Consider the following 9825-nt stretch of genomic DNA (forward strand, 5'->3'; position numbering starts at 1 on the left):
GATTTATGTTCAATCCCATGGTTTCCATGATGAAATTATAATGTCCAATGGACAAGTTTTGTTACTATTCACTGTTATGTATTTTTCTTGATCTATTGAAAACTAAGTTTAAGGTCTTTCCCTAGGATTCCAAAGTTACTTAATTTTTAGAGCTAAGTTTCCCCAGTGTTCCATATACCCAAGTCCCCAAAGAGACATTTTAAAACTGAAAACATTAACAATACAAAAATCCCACTGGGATAGAGGCATGCTGAAACCTGCGAGGTAAAGACTCAAATTAAGAAATTGGGACATTTCACAATTTGAAGCACAGCATGCTTTATAGTACAAATGAAAGTAGAAAGGAAGAGAACCTGGCATTTATTGGTTGTCTCCTGATCCTAGCAAGGGGGTAGTGGTGATTCATGGTAGAATTCTTGCCTTACATGCTGGAGCTGTGGGCTTAATTCCTGGCCAGTGTGCTTCATGCACAGCCACCACTTACCGGTCGGTGGAGACTTGCATGTTGCCTTGATGCTGAACAGGTTTCAATGGAGTTTCCAGAATAAGATGGGCTAGGAAGAAAGGCCTGGCAATCTACTTTAGAAAATCAGCCAATGAAAACCTATGGATCACCATTGTCCAATCCTGTTGTGCATGGCTTGCCATGAGTTGGGAGGGGGCACTACTTGATGTCAGCTAACAACAGCTAGTACTTGTTAGTTGCTGTCAAATCTATTTCAATGCATGACAACCCCATGTGGACAGAGTAGAACTGTTTCATAGGGTTACCAAGGCTGTGACCTGTAAGAAGCTGATCACCAGGCCTGTCTTCCGAGCTGTCTCTTGGTGGGTTTGAACCAATAACCTTTCTATTAGTTGAGGGCTTAACTGTCTGTACCACTTAGAGACTACTTAAGTGGTGGGGGTTTCAAAGTAAACAAACAGAGATCCTTGCCCTTACAGCTGCCATGATAAAAGTGGTGGCATCAGGGGGGAGTAATCACTCTTTTGAGGGTGGTATCTTTATCCTCATTTTTAAAGATGGAGAACTGGCTCGAGGGATTAAGTACCTTGCCTCCACTCACAAAGCTAGTCTGAGGCAGAACCAAGATTGAAACCTGCTTCTGACTGACTTCTGGCTTCCAGGATTAGACATTTGCACTACTTTTTGTATTATTTTTTTGTTTGTTATTTTTGTCCTGAGTAATCAGTTAACATTCACTTAATACACCTAATGAATAGTCAATGAGTTACAGCAAATATTTTACTTCATTTGTATCTAATGCAGTACTCTGGAATGCCTTGTCCCTCAACCCTGCTTTGAAATTCCATTCTTTTAAGGGTCCACACAAATGCCACTTTGTTAACAACGCCCACATAAGTCCTTTCAGAAAGTAGATTTCTCCTTCTGTTGCCTTCTATTGATTGTAGGTTTTATACTCTGTCTTTGATTATAACCTCTTCAAAGACTGTGGCTATGCCTATCATCTTTGGATCTCAATTACTTCTAGACCAGTGAAACAGAATTTGTGTTACTATAGCATTTACTCTGTCCATGTTGTTTATTGAATGACTTGCCTGCCATATGTCAAAGTTTTTTCATGCTAAACAGAAATACCACAAGTGGAAAGTTGTAAAGAACAGAAATATATTTTCTCACAGTTGAGGAGACTAGAAGTTTGAATTTAGGGCATTGGCTCTAGGGGTAGGTGCTCTCACTGTTGGCTCTGAGGGAAGGTCCTTGTCTCTTTGCAGTCTCTAGATCCAGAATTCCTTGATGATCCTCACATGGCATCTGCTTCCTGCCTCCCTCCTTGTTTGTGCCTGCTTGTCTCTGTGTCTCACTCACTCACCATTGAGTGAGTCGCCATGGAGTCTGAGTCGCTTCCGACTCATAGTGACCCCCATTAGGTTTCCGAGGCTATAAATCTTTACAGAAGTAGAATGCCCCATCTTCCTTCCATGGAACAGCTGGTGGGTTTGAACCACTGACCTTCTGGTTAGCAGTCAAGTGCCATATCCACTATACCACCAGAGCTTCTAGTCTGTGTCTAAGGTGCTCCTTTTAACTCATAAGTGATTAGGTTTAGGACACACCCTGCACTGATATGGCCTCATTAACATAAACAATCCTATTCTCAGATAAGATTCCATCTACAGATATAGAGGTTAGGATTCCTATTATTGGGGGAAGGGGGACACAATTCAATTTATAACACCATATATTTAGGGTCCAGAAGACAAGTAAACAGCATTTGGAGGCATGAAAATTATATGTATGTTGGGTTTAACTCCAGATTTTAACCTGTATCATGGCTGTAGGCAGGATAAGTCTGTCACTCAGGCTTGGAGGTGGGGTCAAGTGTAGGTGGGGAGGTGGAGGAGACATGGTTGGACATCCACTGTTTCTGGGACTCAGCAACATTCTTCTATCAGAAAAAAACTTCTGGATGCTACACTTTGCTTAGAATTTTCTATCCATAGTGGAATAGGACTTAATTTTTTTTTTTTTTTTAATTACGATTTGGGTGAAAGTTTACAGAGCAGATTCATTTTCCATACACACATTTTGTCTCATGACATTGACTGCAATTTCTCACAATGTAACAGCTCTCTTTCCACTTCCTCCCCATATGTACCTCTTCCCTGTGTCCTTCCCTCCCATGCACTATCAACCCCCAGGCTGTCTCCCTGCACAAACACTGCCCTTCTGTTCTCCATGGAGCATATCTACTTGATGTAAATATTCACCCCATATGTCTGCCTGTTTTTTTGGCTGAAAGCCACAGGAATGAGTTCAGTTCCAGACCTGAAGGGTACTAGGGGCCACAGTCTCAGAGGTCTCATCAGGTCTCAGCCTGCTGATTTTTTTATGATTTTGAGTTTTGTTCCACATTGTTCTCCCACTCTATCCAGGATCTCCTACACAGATCTCCCTCTGAGTGGTTGACAGTGGTAGCCAGGCACCATCTAGTTCTTCTGGTGTCGTGGTCATATAGGCTGAGGATTACATGGTCCTCCAATCCCTTGTTTCCATGTCTCTTTGGTTTTCTTCATTCCTCTTTACTCTGGATGAGGAGAGACCCATTGTTGCATCTAGATGGCCACTTGCAAGCTTTTAAGACCCCAGTTGCCACTCACCAGAGTAGAATGTAAAACAATGTTTTTGTTAGTGTATGTTCTGGTTACCTAGTACTGCTTTAACAGAAATATCACAGATGGAATGGCTTGAACAAACAGGAGTTTATTCTCTTACAGTTTGGGAGGCTAGAAGTCAGAGTTCAAAGTGCCAGGCTCTAGGGGCTGGGTGTAAGCCCCTCAACCTTGGGCTTCAGCTCTGCCTCTTGCTCCTGGCCCTCTGAAGCTAGAGGCATCTCTTCACTTAGGCTGCTGAGGCTAACAAGCCAAGGTCGACAAATAAAATGGCACAGTCCCGATGTTACCAAACCACATGGCAGGCCATTAATTCAAGTTCATTGAAAGTTCCAAGGTTGGCAGAGCATGGCAGGTGCTGAATAACAACACAGCTACGTGCAGGGTTCAAGCCATAAGCTAGAGACCATTCCCAAAGCTGTTTCTCATATATGGAAAGAAGACCACATCCCTAAAGCAGCTATTCAGCTGCTTGTGGTAGGTCTCACCGTGGAGCTGATTGCCAGTCTCATCATGGGGAATAACTACCACCAGCTAGTTGCCCAGTCACTCAACCAGGCCCAGTCAAGTTGACACACAAATTTAACCACCACAGTATGTTATGTCAATTGAGCTTGATGTTCCCTGTGGCCATGGCCCTGAGCGTGCAGGTCCATCTACTGGCTCCCTCAGGGTAGCTGGCTGTGCACAAGAAGCCACCAGAACCTTGTTCCTTGTCAGTGCTACTATATAACCGGACATGGACTAGCACTTTTTAAAAGGCTCTGCAAATTATTTTCCTATTCATTAACTAAGTTCATATAATAAACCAAAATTCACTGCCAGCGAGTGTATTCTGACTCATAGCGACCCTCATTGGGTTTCCAAGGCTATAAATCTTTATGGAAGCAGACTGCCCCATCTTTCTTCTGTGGAATGGTTGGCGGGTTTGAACCATTAACCTTTTGGTTAGCAGCCAAATGCTTAATCACTATTCTACCAGACCTCCTTAGTTCATATGATAGTCATTTAAATATTTTATAAGTGCTTTTTGGACAAGTTACTCTATTTTCTTTTTGTTCCGTGTTAACTAAATGTGCATTTATGAGTGAGAATTTAGGGCATGGATTTTCTTTCATGGAGAATGGTGAGCCACATGCCAGGTAAATAAAAGGAAAGGTCTAAGAAGAATTCTTGTATTCTTTTTTCTCAGTGGCCTTCTCAGTTTTATTAAACCTGGCAGCTTGCATTTAATTAACCTGATATTAAAACATCAAACACATTACAATGTTCTGTCTGAAAGATGACTAGGAGGTGTTGGGCTCTGCGTTTGGTGGTTAAATAATAGAAAGAAAGCTTCTCTTTTACATATCAACTTTCCGGAGGAAAGTATATGGGTGTACATTTCCTTGGTGGCTCTGGACCAACCGAGAATAGTTTTTGACTCAACTTTGGAAGCACTTGTACCTTTAAAGCAGCTTTAAATAAATTATGGTCGTTTGGTTCTTGCTGTGGAACTCAGGTGCAATGCAGCATGTATTTTCTAATGTTTCTCTCTCTCTCTTTTAAGAACTTGTTTTACTGGGAAAATAGGGAAGAGAGATGGAAGAATCATTTATTAAGATGCAATGAAAACTGGCATTACTACAACTAGGATCATAATTATCTTCTTGGCAGCCTGTACTGCAGAGCTGTTAGCACAGCTATCCTGTTAAGAGTAATCCATGAGTAATCAGAATTTCAAAATACACAGATACCCAGTCATAAGTAATAGGATTTTACCTGAACTGTCTATGAGTAAAGTATTTTGGCTTCTTAATTCCCCTAGTAGGAAGCCCTGAGTGGTGCATGCAAACTCATTGCTTAGCTGCTAATTGAAGGTTTGGAGGTTGGAATCCACCCAGAGGTGCCTCAGAAGAAAGGCCTGGTGATCTGCTTAGAAAAAAATCAGCATTGAAAACCCTATGGAGCACAGTTCTTTGTACTGTGATGCACATGGGATTACCATGAGCCAGAATCAACTCAATGGCAGCTGGTTAGTATCTAACCTAGCCTAGAACTTGAGACAACCAAGGAATTTTAGACATTTCCTTTTTATTGAAGAAAAAAGCCAGATTTCCTTAGTAACAGACACCTTGCCTTAATCTTCCCCTCAAACAAAGAAATGTAGAAGTTTTAGTTACTTTCAGAATTCTATTACGGTACTATCATTACTTCAAACCATCAGGGAAATCAGCTAAACAATATGTTCTTCATGTCAGTTATGATCAAAATGTCTCTCTTTTGCCCTGGGAGGCACAGATCTCGTTCACTCTCTGCATCTCTTCAGTAAGAGGAACCAAAGAAAACAGCTCTAAACCCAACAGAAGCAACCCTCTCCATGTAATAAAAATGAGTAAAATTTACCATTGTTTATTCTGTGGAATTCTACCCATGTGCTGGAACACAGGGAATCCTGGCTTGTCAATTTCTAGTCTGTTTAACACAGCTGAGCATTGGCAGTGTATATATTTCTAGAATCCTAATACAGCATCTGTGGTGTAAGAAGACAGGCTGAGAATGAGGGGTTTCATTTGGTCCTTTCATGTTAAGGAAAACTGGAATTCTTTAAATATAAATGATTGGGCTCTGAGTTTACCTTCCCAGTAGGAAGGAACTTGAGCCATTTCTTAGCTGCCTCACATCGCCACCTAGTCCTACCCAGGAGTAAGTCATTTGGGATGCTGTTGAACTGTGCAAGGGCAAGGTAAAGATCAGCCATGTAAGGCAGGGACTTCTTCAACAAGGTGCTCTAAACCAAACCAAACCAAACTTACTGCTATCAAGTTGATTACGACTCATAGCAATCTGCTTTGGGTTTCCGAAGCAATAAATCTTTACAGAAACAGATTGCCCAGTCTTCCTTCTGCAGAGAAGCTGGTGAGTTTGAACTGCCAACCTTCTGGTTAGCAGTCAAATGCCTTAGGTACTACGCCACCAGAGCTCCTTAGCAAGGTGCTCTACTAAATTAATTTCAGAATCCTCAGGCAGAAGCACTAAACCCCAAAGGGGAGAAGAGCACCTGTTATAATTATGTGATGAAGTCATATAGATACAAATACACCAGTGTTCATTGTAGCACTATTCACAGTAGCCAAAAAGTGGAAACAACCCAAGTGCCCATTAGCAGATGAGTGGATAAACAACATGTGGTGTACTCATACAATGCAACATTAAGTGTCCGTACAGTTGAGTCAATTCTGATGCATGGGGACCCCATGTGTTACAGAGTAGAACTGCTGCATAGAGTTTTCTTGGCTATAATCTTTTAGGGAGGAACCTACTGGCACAGTGGTTGAAGTATTCAGCTGCTAATGAAAAGGTAGGAGGTTTGAACCCACCGGATGCTCTTGGGAGAAAGATGTGGCAGTCTGCTTCAGTAAAGAGTTACAGCCTTGGAAATCCTAGTGGGTTATTCTATACTGTCCTATAGGGTTGCTCAGACCTTTCTCATGCAGATCCTCTAGGTGGGTTTGCACAATGAGTGTTTAGGTAGGTTAGCTGCTGATTGTAAACTGCTCGTGCCACTCAAACTCCAGTGGCATATTACTCAGCCATAAAGAGAAATGTAGTTCTGATACAAGCTATGACATGAATGAACCTTGAAAACATGGCAGGTTAAATAAGTCAGGGACAAAAGCACAAATATTGCACAGTCACACTCATATGAAATATCTAGAATAGACAGATGGTTTCCTGGGACTGCAGGGGAGATAGGAGTGGGGCATTATTGCTTATGAGTACAAAGTTTCTGTTAGGGCTCATGAAAAAAATTTGGAAATAATAATGATAGCTACACACAGTGAACATAATTAATGTCCCTGGGCTGCACATTTTCAAAAAGGTAAAAATGGCAAATTTTATTATACACATCTTACCATCCCCCATCCAACACCCACCCCCCCCCCGCCGCCAAAACAAAACAAAACCTGTACAGGAAAAGATCAACCTGGCATATGTAATGTAGGGATTTTGTGAGAGAGTAAATTGCAAGAGGGATTTATTTTGACCAATTGGAGAAAAAGTAGAAAAGGCCTGATACGATATATTACATTACTTTTAAGTAGACAAATAAGAATAAAATGTATTTATGAAAAAACAATTCCACGGGGAACTATTTTCAAACTACATTGCTAGATGTAGCTGTTTCTTGGGTGTGTTTTTAAAAATACATCTTTCTGGCCTCGTCCCCCTACTAAATCAGCATCTAGACATGGGGTCTGATGTCTGTGGTTTTCAGAAGCCTCCTGGATTCTAGTGCATGTCCACAGTTGAAAATTGCTCTTCTAGATGGATTCCAGGCGGCCCTGTAACTGTTAGTGTCCTCACAAATAGAAGTGTCAGTAAACACACCCAAAAGATGAGTGATAACACAATGTTGGCAAATTTGTCCTTGGAATAATTGAATTGTTTGTGTTGTAAAAAGAATTTGATGACAATTTGGAAACAGATAGTGGGGATGGCTGCACAACATGATGAATGCAACCAGTGTCACTGGACTGTACATGTAAAACATGTTTAATTGGCAAACGTTTTGTTATATATATTTGTACTCCAATAAAACAGTTTAAAAAAAGAACATGATGGTACTGACCATTACTTGATTTAATTGAATATTTTCAACAAAAACATTTAATTCTATTTTATACTACTAAGGATAGTTGAGGAGCTCTGGTAGCATAGTGCCTAAGGCACTTGACTGCTAACCAGAAGGCTGGCCGTTCAAACCCACCAGCCACTCCTCAGAAGGAAGGTTGGGCAATCCTACTTCCATAGTGATACTGCCTCGGAAACCCAAGGAGGGGTCGCTATGAGTCGGGGCCGACTCAACGGCAAATAACAACAACACAAGGATAGTTGACTTGGTAATAAAATAAAAGCTGAACCACCTGATTGTTTTATGAAGATCCTATCTTTTCTCCTTGGTTTTCAGGTCAGTTTAACTGGTTTAACTATCTCCTCCTGTAGGTATTGGGGCAAATTTTTTAGAAGTGGATGGCCCCGCCCTTCTTCCCAGTCTGTCTTAGTTTGGAATCTTGCTGAAACCTACCCACCAGGGGTGACCCTGCTGGTACTCAAAATACCAGTGGCAGAGCCTCCAGCCTCACAGCAACATGCAAGCCACCACAGTAGGACAAACTGACAGATGAGTGGTAGTATTGGGCCATAGACAAAGATAAATGAGACACAGGTATAAATTCAAGGAGATCAGAGTTTGGTGAAGAAGATGAATTTGTTTAAAAAGTTTAAGAATATAGTTCTTATAGGTTCATGCTGGTCTTCACATTGCATATACCCTATTTTCAATTCTTAGTTTTATCCAGTTGTTTTTCACAGAGCTAATGTGAAATTCACCCCTTGCAAATTAATAATCATTGTAGATTTTAAAATTTCCTCTTATTTTTAGTTTAAAGTAAGACCCTGGGCACATTGGAACATCACAGCTTCGAGTCCACAGAGTTTGGACAAGCTCCCCAGCCTATCTGATAGATGTTTGTACCTCCGTAGAAATGTTGCAGTGCCTCACAGCATGGTTGTGAGTATTAAAAAAGAAATAAGATATGTGAAAGTATCCAGCCTTATGCCATCCATATGTCTGGTGCATAGTAAGTGTTCTTTCTCTTCCTGTGCCTTGGACTTTAGCAGGGAAACAGGATTTCCAGGCAATAGACCTTCTGGCCTATTGATTATATAGCTTTGGAGAAAAATTCTAATAATGATTTGCCTAGAGCAGCATTTCTCTGTGACAGCATTAATAACATTTTGGGCTGGATAATTCTTTGTTTTGGTCGGGGGATGTCTTGGTTCTCTAGTGCTACTATAAAAGAAATACAACAAGTGGATGGCTTTAACAAACAGGAATTTATTCTCATAACAGTTTAGAAGGCTAGAAGTCCAAATTCAAAGTGCCGGCTCTAGGGGCTGGGTGAAGGCCCCTTGACCTTGGGCTTCAGCTCTGCCTCTTATTCTAGGCCCACTGGAGCTGGAGGCTTCTTTTAACTCAATCAGCTGCAAGCTACAGAGGCTGATGAACCCAAGAACTACAGGTAAAATGGCCCAATCCCAAGATTGGCAGGCAACATGACAGACCACTGGCTTGAGTCCAGGAACAGTTCCAAGATTGGCAGGTAACACAGCAGGTCACGGTTCAAGTCCAGGAACTGGAGATGAAGAGTCAGCCAAATGCAGGATCTAAAGGTGCTAAAGCTAGAGACCTTTCCCAAAGCGTCTCCATATACACTGGAAGCAAGCCACACCCCAAAGGCAGCTTTCCTTCCACTGCTTAACATCTCACAGCAGATTACCCATGGAGTTGATTATACCACATTCAGTCTCATCATGGGGAATAACTGCATCCGGCTGCCAAGGTACTCAAAGTCACGGTCCAGCCAAGTTGAAACACAGCCTTACTACCACAGGAGAGGACTGTCCTGTGCATTGTAGGATGTTGAGCAGCATTCCTATCCTCTTTCTACCTACTAAGTAGCACTTCCTAAGTTGGGACAACCAGATATTGCCAACTGTTCCTTTTAGGGGGCAAAACTGTCCTGATTGAGATCCACTGGCCTAGACCCTTCCCCCTCCGTTGTGTGTGGTGAATCCAAAATGTCTTCAAGCATTTAAAGATTTTTACTATTGGTCAGGGAAGTACAAGATATAACCCAATTGTGG

Source organism: Orycteropus afer, unplaced genomic scaffold, assembly GCF_000298275.1.
Source record: "Orycteropus afer afer isolate SDZICR_OR568_19922 unplaced genomic scaffold, OryAfe1.0 scaffold00432, whole genome shotgun sequence".
NCBI classification, from domain to species: Eukaryota; Metazoa; Chordata; class Mammalia; order Tubulidentata; family Orycteropodidae; genus Orycteropus; species Orycteropus afer.